Source organism: Hylobates moloch, unplaced genomic scaffold (assembly GCF_009828535.3).
Source record: "Hylobates moloch isolate HMO894 unplaced genomic scaffold, HMol_V3 SCAFFOLD_9, whole genome shotgun sequence".
Taxonomy (NCBI): domain Eukaryota; kingdom Metazoa; phylum Chordata; class Mammalia; order Primates; family Hylobatidae; genus Hylobates; species Hylobates moloch.
The window spans coordinates 55917377-55930597 of record NW_026652284.1 but is presented as its reverse complement, the minus strand read 5'-3'; positions in this window follow the sequence as shown (position 1 = coordinate 55930597).

Below are 13221 nucleotides of genomic sequence, written 5' to 3'. Positions count from 1 at the left end.
AAGTTCCTCGTAGATTCTGAATACTAGCATTTTGTCAGATGGATAGATTGCAAAAATTTTCTCCCATTCTTTAAGTTTCCTGTTCATTCTGATGATAGTTTCTTTTGTTGTGCAGAATCTCTTTAGTTTAACTAGATCCCATTTGTCAATTTTGGCTTTTGTTGGAATTGCTTTTGGTGTTTTAGTCATGAAGTCTTTGCTCATGCCTATGTCCTGAATGGTATTGCCTAGGTTTTCTAGGGTTTTTATGGTTTTAGGTATTACATTTAAGTCTTTAATCCGTCTTGAGTTAATTTTGTATAAGGTGTAAGGTAGGTGTCCAGTTTCAGTTTTCTGCATATGGCAGAAAGTTTTCCCAATACCATTTATTAAATAGGGAATCCTTTCCCCATTGCTTGTTTTTGTCAGGTTTGTTGAAGATCAGATGGTTGTAGATGTGTGGTGTTATTTCTGAGGCCTCTGTTCTGTTCCATTGGTCTATATATCTGTTTTGGTACCAGTACCATGTTGTTTTGGTTACTGTATACTTGTATAGTTTGAAGTCAGGTAGCATGATGCCTCCAGCTTTGTTCTTTTTGCTGAGGATTGTCTTGGCTATAAGGGCCCTTCTTAGGTTCCATATGAAATTTAAGGTAGTTTTTTCTAATTCTCTGAAGAAAGTCAATGGTAGCTTGATGGGAATAGCATTGAATCTATAAATTACTTTGAGCAGTATGGCTATTTTTATGATATTGATTTTTCCTATTCATGAGCATGGAATGCTTTCCCATTTGTGTCCTCTCTTATTTCCTTGAGCAGTGGTTTGTGCTTCTCCTTGAAGAGGTCTTTCATATTCCTTATAAGTTTTATTCCTAAGGATATTATTCTCTTTGTAGCAATTGTGAATGGGAGTTCACTCATGATTTGGCTCTCTGTTTGTCTATTTTTGGTGTATAGCAATGCTTGTGATTTTTGCACACTGATTTTGTATCCTGAGACTCTGCTGACTTTGCTTACCGGAGTAAGGAGTTTTGGGCTGAGACATTGGGGTTTTCTAAGTATACAATCATGTCATCTGCAAACAGAGACAATTTGACTTCCCCCATCCTATTTGTATACCCTTTATTTCCTTTTCTTGCCTGATTTCCCCGGCAAAAACTTCCAATACTATGTTAAATAGGAGTGGAGAGAGAGGGCATCCTTGTCTTGTACCAGTTTTCAAAGGGAATGCTTCCAGCTTTTGCCCATTCAGTAAGATATTGGCTGTGGATTTGTCATAAATAGTTCTTACTATTTTGAGATATGTTCCATCAATACCTAGTTTATTGAGTGTTTTTAGCATGAATTGATGTTGAATTTTATCAAAGGCCTTTTCTGCATCTATTGAGATAATCATGTGGTTTTTGTCTTTGGTTCTATCTCTGTGATGGATTACATTTATTGATTTGCGTATGTTGAACCAGTCTTGCATCCCAGGGATGAAGCCAACTTGATCGTGGTAGATAAGCTTTTTGCTGTGCTGCTAGATTCAGTTTGCCCATATTTTATTGAGGATTTTCCCATCAATGTTCAGCAGGGATATTGGCCTGAAATTTCTTTTTTTGTTCTGTCTCTGCCAGGTTTTGGTATCAGGATGATGCTGGCCTCATAAAATGAGTTAGGGAGGAGTCCTTCTTTTTCTATTGTTTGGAATAGTTTCAGAAGGAATGGTACCACCTCCTAATTGTACCTCTGGTAGAATTTGTCTGTGAATCTGTCTGGTCCTGGGTTTTTATTGCTTGGTAGGCTACTAATTACTGCCTCAATTTTAGAACTTGTTATTGGTCTATTCAGGGATTCGACTTCTTCCTGGTTTAGTCTTGGGAAGCTTTATGTGTCCAGTAATTTATCAATTTCTTCAAGATTTTCTAGTTTATTTGTGTAGAGGTGTCTATGGTATTCTCTGATGGTAGTTTGTATTTCTGTGAGAGCCGTAGTAATCTTCCCTTTATCATTTTTTATTGTGTCAATTTGATTCTTCTATCTTTTCTTCTTCATTAACCTGGCTAGCAGTCTATCTATTTTGTTAATCATTTTTAAAAACCAGCTCCTTGATTCATTGATTTTTTGAAGGGTTTTTTGTGTCTCCGTTTCCTTCAGTTCTTCTCTAATCTTGGTTATTTCTTGTCTTCTGCTAGCTTTTGAATTTGTTTGCTCTTGCTTCTCTAGTTGTTTTAATTGTTATGTTAGAGAGTCAATTTTAGATCTTTCCTGCTTTCTCATGTGGGCATGTAGTGCCATAAATTTTCCTCTGAACACTGCTTTAGCTGTAGCACCATTTTCTCATGTTTATTGATCATGTGTGTGTTCTTTTTTGTAAGGTAACTGTGTAAGTCTTGCACATTTTATATTGGCATGTATTTTGTATTTGACATTAATTTGTTGAAATTCCTTATATATTTTGATAAGCCTCATTCATCAGATAGTCATGTTGAAAATATCTTCTACTATATGGCCTGTTTTTTCACTATTTCAGTAACATTTTAATACAAAATTTTGAATTTTATTTTGGCATATTTTTTCTTCCTTTTTTTGTATCTTTTTTAAGCTTTGCTTAATCCAAGTCAACATTAATATTCTCATTTTTTTGTCCCAAAAAGCTTTGCTGCTATGCTTTTTAACATTCTGAATTTGATTCTTAACATGGCTGAAGTAAATTTCTTGATTTGTTTTGTAGATATGAATATTTAATTGACACCACAACTTACTGGAGATATCAACTTTTCTCCACTGTGCTGAAGTGTCATCTTGTGATATATGGGTGTATCTGCTTCTAGACTCACTGTTCTGTCCAATTGCTTTATTTTCTATCTTTGTACCATTTATGGACTCTTAATTTTTGACCTTCAAATAGGTTGGTTATATGGCAGTGTGCCTCCGCCATCTTTATTTTCTTATTTAAGAATTCACTGGCTATATTTGGGACTTTAACTTTTAGAATTAGATTATCAATTTCTATCAGATAAATGCTGGGATTTTGACTTTGGATTGCATTGAATTAATATATTTACAATATTAAACATTTCTAAGGCATGAACATGAATATCTCTGTCTTCATTCCAATGTCTATAGGGTCTGTAGTGATGTCCCTCTGTTTAGTTGTGAGGATGAATTTTTAAATAAACTGTTTGCACAATTTTACTAATCTTTTAAAAGAAATAACTTTTAGCTTTGATGTATTTTTCTGAGGTAATTCTGCTCTTATTATCCACATGTTACACTTTTTCAGGTTCATATTCTATTTGAACTTATTGGAGTAAAAATATAGGTCATTTATTTTCCACCACTTTTTTTGCAAATATACATTAAAATATATATTTTCTACCAAAAACTGTTTATCTACATCCCACAAATTTAGGTAACACATATACAATTCCATTCAATTAAACATCATAAATAATTTCATACATAAATTCTTATTTTAGTCATGATTATATACAAGTATATTGCTTAATTTTCAGGCAGATGTATAGTTTTGATTATTGATTTCTAAGGGAATTCAGGGATACTTTGAGTCATTTAAAGTCTTTTAAAATTTTTTGAAGCTAGCTTTATGACCCAGAGAGTAAATTTTACTAAATGTTTCATGTGGACTTGAAAAAAAAAAGTATTGTCTTATAGCAGGACTCATTGTTCTTTATATGTCAATAATTTTTTTTTTTTTTTTGGATTTGGGACTCAGACTTTCTTTTTCTACCGATTATTTTTTCCTTTGTTCTATAAACTATTGACACAAAAGTGCTAAAGTCCCCCAGCATGAATGTGGATTAATCTCTCTATCTTTTTTTTTTTTTTTAAAGACAGAGTCTTGCTCTGTTACCAGGCTGGAATGCAGTGGTGCAATCTTAGCTCACTGCAACCTCCCACTTCTGAGTTCAAGCTATTCCCCTGCCACAGCCTCCCAGGTAGCTGGAACTACAGGCACACGCTACCCTGCTTGGCTAATTTTTTGTATTTTAGTAGAGATGAGGTTTCACCATGTTGGCCAGGATGGTCTCAATCTCTTGACCTTGTGATCTGCCCACCTTCGCCTTCTAAAGTGCTGGGATGGATTCATCTCTTTAATCCATTAATCTTGCCAAACTTTGTTTTACATTTTGAAGTGGTTAATTGCCCCATAACAAACTAGAAGTCTTTGCCTTAATATTTGCATAGTATATCTGCCATGCATTCTTTTTCCAGTTCTACGTCTTTTACATAAAATGTGTCTCTTGTAAGCAGTATATCGTTTTGTCTGTTTTCTTTTTTTGTTTTATGTTCCTTTTCCCCAGCTTCAAAGCCTTAGTCTTTTAATTAGAGGATATTTTCCATCGATATATAGTGTACATATTTGTACATTTGGTTTTATAGCAATCACTTTACTATTTGTTTTCATACTATACCGTCTCTTTGATAAACACCTCTTTTATTCATTTAGATCAATCAAATAATCTGAGTACTCTTTTTCCACTAACTACTTAGTTATGTTACTTATATTAAATTAGTTATGTTACCCATAATATGTTACCCATATTAAAAATGCATTATTAATTTTATAGTGTAATGCAAAGCATTTCTATTACTAATTATATATCTGAGTGTGTGTGTGTGTGTGTGTGTGTGTGTTAATGCAGATGTGTTTGCATTAAAATTTTTTAGTTTTATCTTCAGCCAAACATCTTTACATTGCTGATATATTTGCAGGATTTTTGCTAGGTATAAAATTTAGAGTTAGCAGGTGTGTGCATTTGTGTGTGTTTATGTGTTTAAAGATAACATTTTATCACCATCTACCTTCCATAATTTTTTGAAAAATTAGTTTGCAGTGTTATTTTTACTTTTGGAATGCAATATATTAATTTCCTCTCAGAACTTTTAAGATTTGTTTTTGTCTTTCATTTCTAAACTTTTGTTATGACATACCTAGATGTCACTGGTATTGTCCCATCCTTTTGTTTTGTTTTGTATTTATTGTTTCTAGCTTTCACAGATTGTTTTCTCTGGGGTAACAGTTCTAATGGTTTTGGAAAATTCTCAGCCACTATTTCTTCAAATATTACTCTGCTCCTCCTCTTCCATTTACACATATGTTAGACTTAAGCATTTCTCACATTTCTTAAAGTGATTCATAAGGTTCTTTATTTCAGATTTCTAAAAATCAGTAATAGAATGTTCATTTAATTTTTTAAAAAAAATTCTATTTTATAGTAAATTTTACAACCTGTCAATATTTTTCCATTTTTCCCAATATTTTCTTTTAAATATTAACCATGATTATTTTAAACTCTTCCTCTGACAACTCCAAAATCCAGGTCATAACTTACATCTTCTTATTTTTCTTGATTTCCTTAATATATCTGTGGTCATTGGTCACAATATTTATCACACAGCATGATAAAATAATTTCAGAGTCTCTAAATAATATTATAGTGTTCCAGAGAGTTTTTCCATTTATTTCCTAGTCATATAGAGGGTAAGTTGGTTACTGAGCAACTTCAACTGAAGAATTGGTTTATTCATCACAACTCTTCTCTCACAAAGATTTCTCTTTGGTATCATAAGATATCTGGAAATTCCATTCTCACTTTCAGAGTCTTTCCAGTGGCCTTTAGTCACCTTCTATGCATAGCTTCAAAATTCATCAAATATCTTGAAACAAATTTGGCTTTGTGTTGGAGGTGTTTAAGACTATAAGTCTTCTATTCTACCCTAGCAAGACCATCAGAAACTTTACAGATATCTCTTCCCCAGTAATGAACTTTGTCTGGTCCAAATCTGAATTTCTAATCTTTTTCCAGTGTCTAGAGTTGATAATTGTCCCAGAGAAAAAGAAGCCATAGATCATCAGCTTTTCTCCCAAAATATTTTCTCTCCAAAATCATAACACTTAGTACTTCCTTTGCTTTATTGGCTTTTCCTATGCTTTTAAAAACATAACTTTTTAAAAGGTATCTGGATTTTTTAACTTTCATAGTCAGAATAACAGTCTGCCACAAAGAACTACATTGCACTATATCATTTCTATGGAGCAGAAACCTCACATTTTTTTCTAACATCGACTGTCTTTTGGATGATTTCCAGGTACCGCATCATTTAACACAAAGCCCTTTTATAAGATGTTATCATATGCTCAGTCAACATACTACATTTCTTTAGTAAGAAAACACACGAGGTTAATATTCTTATAAATTGGTCGTTGAATCTAACTCTCTTGTAGAAAGACAAAATTGATCCAGGTGTTGTATAGGGACATTAGATCAATGGTAGTAGAATTTTAGAGTTTTCATTTGTCATTAGAAGTATCGTAAGAGTGACATCAGCAACATGGGCAAATAGGAGGTTCCTGACTATCCCTCCTTCCACAGGCACATCAAATAAACACCTACACGTGGATCAATTGTCTTCAAGGTATAGCCAAAATCTAGTTGAAAAGTTCCTACACATCAGACTATTGAGAAAATATCCACATTAAAATGGGGAGGAAAAGCAAAGGTAAATTTTTACATGAATCCCACCCTACTCATAATACCTTTTAATCAAGAAGAAAACTCCAATTGTTAGCTTTTTCTGAGGGGCGAAGGGCTTGTATCACACATATAGCATCCAAATTTTACAGTCTCTGCCAGAGAACTTGATTTTTAAATCACTATACTTGACAAAAAGCAGGTACAGGACATCAGAGGATTTCCTTCAATCACAAAGGATAAGGGAGCGCTTTGAACCATATGAACACTTCTAGCAGCTGTAGCCCCCAGGATCAGCTCAGCTTCCAAATTTCTCCTAGAAAGTGTTTGGATGCATGCTTTGCCAGCAGCTTTATGTGGCCTGGCTTCTAACAAGCTAGTATCTGAGAGCCTGTGTAGCAAATAAAAAATAAATTTCATTGAGCTTAAATGAAATCACAATATTCCCACACCTTCTTCAGCTTGCTGTAGCAATAATTCTACCTCTACAACCTCTACATGATAAAAGGCTGGAGGCCTCTGCCTGAAAGAACAGGAGGGACAATACTCCCTGAACCTTCATTCCTGACTTGTTCTTGAGATGAATTTCAGCAACTTCTCATTAAAGGAGGGCTGGGGACCTATCTGTGCTTGGAAGGGGAAGTGGATACTCCACGTACTGTCCTCTTTTGCTTGCTCAGTGAAAACTCTAGACAAGAAGTCTCCCTGGGATAGAAGGGTTTGAGACATCTCCTTGCTTGAACAAGAGAGAAGACACTATCTTCCAGGACTGGCTCCAGAAATAAACCCAAAACCTGCAGACTCTCCCTGGAAGCATATCTGCATGAACCAAACACCTCAACGTTTATAGCTTTCATCCAAGGGAATGGCTCCTAAATTAACTGGCTCTGGGAGCTGATTAAGCTTTGTACTCCTGTGTCAACTAGACCACAAAGAACAAATACATAACTTTTAAACTTGCAAATATTCAGCATCTATTTCTCCAGCTTCAAATTAAAAATCTTATCAAACCTATAGGCATTGCCTTGCACCTTCTCCTTCATGTAGGGCAGAATGAGTGGGATATAAACTTTGGCTCTCAGCTTCTCTGTAAGGATAGAAGGAACTGAAAAATGCATCTAACACCCTAAGTTTTGCAGTAGTATCCCAAGGGACTAGCTTCCTATCTTTCTCAAAGCAATTGCGTGACTTGACACTCTCAAATTTCTTGAGGGACACTAAGAACAAAAATAACATGTTAGACAAGCACAAAGAGCTTAGAGGCACCTAAACTCATCTCTGAATGGGCTAAATAGGGAGAAACATCTCCTATACAAGACTGGTCCAACAAGATTGTGAAAGCTGTTTCTTCTCTCTACCGTGCAGAAGCCACCAATATAGTAAAAAATAAATAAACAAATGGGAAATATGTTCCAAATAACAGAACAAAATAAATCTCCAGAATCCAACACTAATAAGATTGATACATGTTATTTACCTGGCAGAGAATTCAAAAAGACCATCAGAAAGATGCTCATCAAGGTAATGAGAACAATGCATAAACAAACAGAACTTCAATAAAAAGAAAATATTTAAAAGTACCAAATATAAATCAAGCTGAAGAATTTAATAACTTGACTAAGAAATTTAATAGGGTCATTCAACAGAAAACTAGATCAAGCAGAAGAAAAAAATTAGTGAACTTGAAGACAGACTATTGGAAATCATTTGAGATGAGGAGCAAAAAAGAAATGAATAAAAAGGAGTGAAGACAGCCTAAAGGACTTACAAGAAACCATCAAGTGAAAAAATATATACACATTGTTGATGTACCAGAAGGAGAAAACAGAAAGTAACACAATACCTATGCCAAAAAAACAGCGGCAGAAAACTTCCCAAGTCTAGGAAAGAAAATAGAAATCAAATCCAAGAAGCTCAATAGACATCTAATAGTATTAATCTAATGAGAACTATGTCAAGGCAAAATACAATCAAATTATCAAAAGTTAAAAAGACAGAATATGGAAAGCTGCATGGGAAAAGCAAGTTGCTACATACAAGGGGACATCTATAAGACTATCAGTGGATTTTGCAACAGAAACAACAGGCTACCAGAGAATGCAATGATATATTCAAAAAGCTGAAAGAAAAAAATAATGCTAACTAGGAATACTATAGCCAGTAATCCTGTCCTCAAAAATTGAATGGAGATAGAAAACTTTCTGACACAAACAAAAGTTGAAGGTATTTATCAGCAGCACATTTCCCTTACAAGAAATGCTAAAAGGAGTCTTTCAAGCAGAAAAATAAGATCACTAAGCAGCAAAATAAAAATATATAAAAATATGAAACTCACTGATAGAAGTAAGTATGTAGTCAACCTCAAAACATTTTTATACTGTGATGGTCCTGTGAAAATTAATTATATCTTTAGTATGAAAATCAAAGACAAAACTATTAAAAACTACAGGAATTTGTTAAGAGACACAAAGTATAAAAGTACCAAATGTGTCAACACAACCAAAAGACAGGAAACTTCAGACAATATCTGTGATGAATATAAATGCAAAAATCCTCAACAAAATACTAGCAAGTCAAGTCAAACAGCACATCAAAAAGCGAATCCAGGCCAGGCGCGGTGGCTCACGCTTGTAATCCCAGCACTTTGGGAGGCCGAGGCGGGCGGATCACGAGGTCAGGAGATCGAGACCACAGTGAAACCCCGTCTCTACTAAAAATACAAAAAAATTAGCCGGGCGTGGTGGCGGGCGCCTGTAGTCCCAGCTACTCGGAGAGGCTGAGGCAGGAGAATGGCGTGAACCCGGGAGGCAGAGCTTGCAGTGAGCCGAGATTGCGCCACTGCACTCCAGCCTGGGTGACAGAGCGAGACTCCATCTCAAAAAAAAAAAAAAAAAAAAGCGAATCCATCACAATCAAGTAGACTTTATCCCTGGGATGCAAGGTTGATTCAACACACACAAATCAATAAAAGGATTAATCACATAAACAGAACTAAAAACAAAATCCACATGATCAGAAAAGGCTTTTGAAAAAATTCAACATTCCTTAATGTTAAAACCCAAAGTGCTGGGTGCAGTGGCTCATGCCTGTAATCCCAGCACTTTGGGAGGCCGAGGCGGGTGGATCACGAGGTCAGGAGATCGAGACCATCCTGGCTAACACGGTGAAACCCTGTCTCTACTAAAAATACAAAAAATTAGCCGGGCTTGGTGGGGGGTGCCTCTAGTCCCAGCTACTCGGGAGGCTGAGGCAGGAGAATGGCATGAACCCATGAGGCAGAGCTTGCCGTGAGCCGAGATTGTGCCACTGCACTCCAGCCTGGGCCACAGAGCGAGACTCCATCTCAAAAAAAAAAAAAAAAGAAAAGAAAAAACCCTCAGTATACTAGACATTGAAGTAATGTTCCTCAAAATAATAAAAGCCATCCACGACAAACCCAGAGCCAGTGTGATACTGAATGGGCAAAAGGTGAAAGCATTTTCCTTGAGAACTGGCACAAGACATAGATGCCCACTCTCACCACTCTTATTTAACATTGTTCTGGCCAGGGCAATCAGGCAAGAGAAAGAAATAAAAGACAATCAAATAAGAAAGAAGTCAAACTATTTGTTTGCAGATAATATGATTCTATACCTAGAAAACCTCATAGGCTCTATACCCCAGAGCTCCTGGATCTGATAAACAACTTCAGCAAAGTTTTAGGATAGAAATCCGAAATCAATGTACAAAATCAGTAGCAGTTCTATATACCAGCAACATCCAAGCTGACAACCAAATGAAGAACTCAATCCTATTCACAATAGCTACAAAAAGAATAAAATACTTAGGAATATAGCTAACCAGGAAAGTGAAAGATCTCTACAATAAATATTATAAAACACTGCTCAAAGAAATCAGATATGATACGGATGAGTAGAAAAACATTCCATGGATAGAATCAATATTGTTAAAGTGGCCATACTGTCCAGAGAAATTTGTAAATTCAATGTCATTCCTATCAAGCTATCGATGACATTCTTTATAAAATTAGAAAAGACTATTCTAAAATTAATATGGAACAAAAAAGAGTCAGAATAGCCCCAACAATCCTAAGCAAAAAGAACAAAACTGGAGGCAGTACATTACCTGACTTCAAACTATACTATAAGACTATAGTAACCAAAACAACATGATACTGTTAGAAAAACAGACATATAGAACAATGGAACACAATAGAGAGCCCAGAAATAATGCTTCCTACCTATAACCATCTGATCATTGTCACAGTCAGCAAAAACAAGCAATGGAAAAAGACTCCTTATTTAAAAAAAAAAAAAAAAAAGGTATTGGAAATACTGGCTAGCCATATGTAGAAGATTGAAACTGGACCCCTTCCTTACATCCTAACAAAAATTAACTCAAGATGGATTAACAACTTAAATATAAAACTATAAAAGCCCTGGAAGATAAACTAAGAAATACCATTCTCAACATAGGCTTTGGCAAATATTTCATGACAAAGATGATAAAAGCAATTGCAACAAAAACAAAAATTGACAAATGAGGCCGATTAAATTAAAGAGCTTCAGCACAGCAAAAGACGCTATCAACAGAGTAAGACAACCTACAGAATAGGAGAAAATATTTGCAAACTATGCATCCAACAAAGGTTTAGTATATAGAATCTATAAGAAACAAATCAACAAGCAAAAAACAAACAACCTCATTAAAAAGTAGACAAAGATGTGGAGCTTAAAACCTATATGACGAGTTGATAGGTGCAACAAACCACCATGGCACATGTATACCTATGGAAAAAACCTGTGGGTTCTGCACAAGTATCCCAGAACTTAAAGTAAAATAAAAAAATAATAAAAATGAGCATGAACAGACACTTTTCAAAAGAAGACAGATAGGCATAGGAAGAAAATGCTCAACATCACTAATCATTAGAGAAATGCAAATCAAAACCACAATTAGATACCATCTCACATGATTTAGAATGGCTATTATTAAAAAGTCAAAATATAGCACATGCTGGCAAGGTTGTGGAGAAAACAGAATGCTTATACAATGCTGATGTGAATGAAAATTAGTTCAGCCATTGAAGAAAGCAGTTTGACAATTTCTCAAAGAACTTAAAACAGAACTAGGCCAGGTGTGGTGGCTCATGCCTTTAATCCCAGCACTTTGGGAGGCCAAGGCTGGCAGATCAGGAGATCAAGAGATAGAGACCATCCTGGTCAACATGGTGAAACCTCATCTCAACTAAAAATACAAAAATTAGCTAGGTGTGGTGGTGCACGCTGTAGTCCCAGCTACTCGGGAGGCTGAAGCAGGAGAACTGTTTGAACCTGGGAAGTGGAGGTTGCAGTGAGCCGAGATCACGCCACTTTACTCCAGCCTGGCCACAGAGCAAGACTCTCTCTCAAAAAAGAACCAAAAATAAATAAATAAATAAAATAAATGAAAAGAACTACCATTTGACCCAGCAATTCCAATGTTGGGTATATACCAAAAGGAATATAAATTGTTCTAACATAAAGACACATGCGTGTGTATGTTCATCACAGCACTGTTCACAATTGCAAATATATGGAATCAACCTAATTGTCAGCCAATGATAGATTAGTTCAAGAAAATGCAGTACATACATATCATGGAACATTATGCAGCCATAAAAAAGAACAAGATTACACCATTTGCAGCAGCATGAATAAAGCTGGAGGTCAGTATCCTAAGCAAACTAATGCAGCAACAGAAAACCAAATACCACATGTTCTCACTTATAAGTGGAAACTAAACATTAAGTACACATGGACACAAAGAAGGAAACAACAGACACTGGGCCTACTTGAGGGTGGAGGGTGGGAGAATGATAAGGATCAGAAAACTACCTATAGAGTACTATATTTCCTGGGTGATGAAATAATCTGTACCAAACCCCCATGACATGTAAGTTACCTGCATAACAAACTTGTACATGTACCCCTGAACCTAAAATAAAAGTTTTTTTTAATGTGTCAACAAAAACAAATTGTGGAGGGAAGTAGTAAAAGTTTGTGCAACTTATCAAAAAACTTATAGGATGTAGCAAAAGCAGTCTTGACATGGACGTTTATAGCAATAAATACGTGTGTCAAAAAGAGAAAGATCTCAAATAAACAATCTAATGTTACACTTCAAGAAACTAGAAAGAGAAAAGCAAAGTAAGCCTGAATTTACCAGAAAGAAAGAAATAACAGAGTGGCAATAAACAAAACAGAGACTAGAAAAACAACATAAAACATCAACAAAACTAAAACAGTTTTTTTAAAGATAAAATTGGCAAAAGTTATCTAGATCAACAAAGAGAAAAAGAGAAGACTCAAACAAAATCAGAAGTGAAGGAGGAGACATTACAGCTAATATCACAGAAACACAAAGTATCATAAGAGACTGCTATGAACAACTCATCGCTATGAACAACGCATCTGCGTTCATCAAGGATACTGGCCTGTGTACACACATATGTATACATGTATATCAATATACGTGTATGTAGGTATGTATGCCAAGATCTTAGATGAACACAGATGCAAAAATCCTCAACGAGATAATTGCAAACCAAATTTAATAGCACATTGAAAAGATTATTCACTATAATCAAGTAGTATTTATCCCAGGGATGGAAGGATGATTTAACATACATAAATCAATAAATGTGATCAAAATATTAGCCAAATGAAGTGTAAAAGTGATATAATCATCTCAGTAGATATAGAAAAAGCAATTGAAAAAA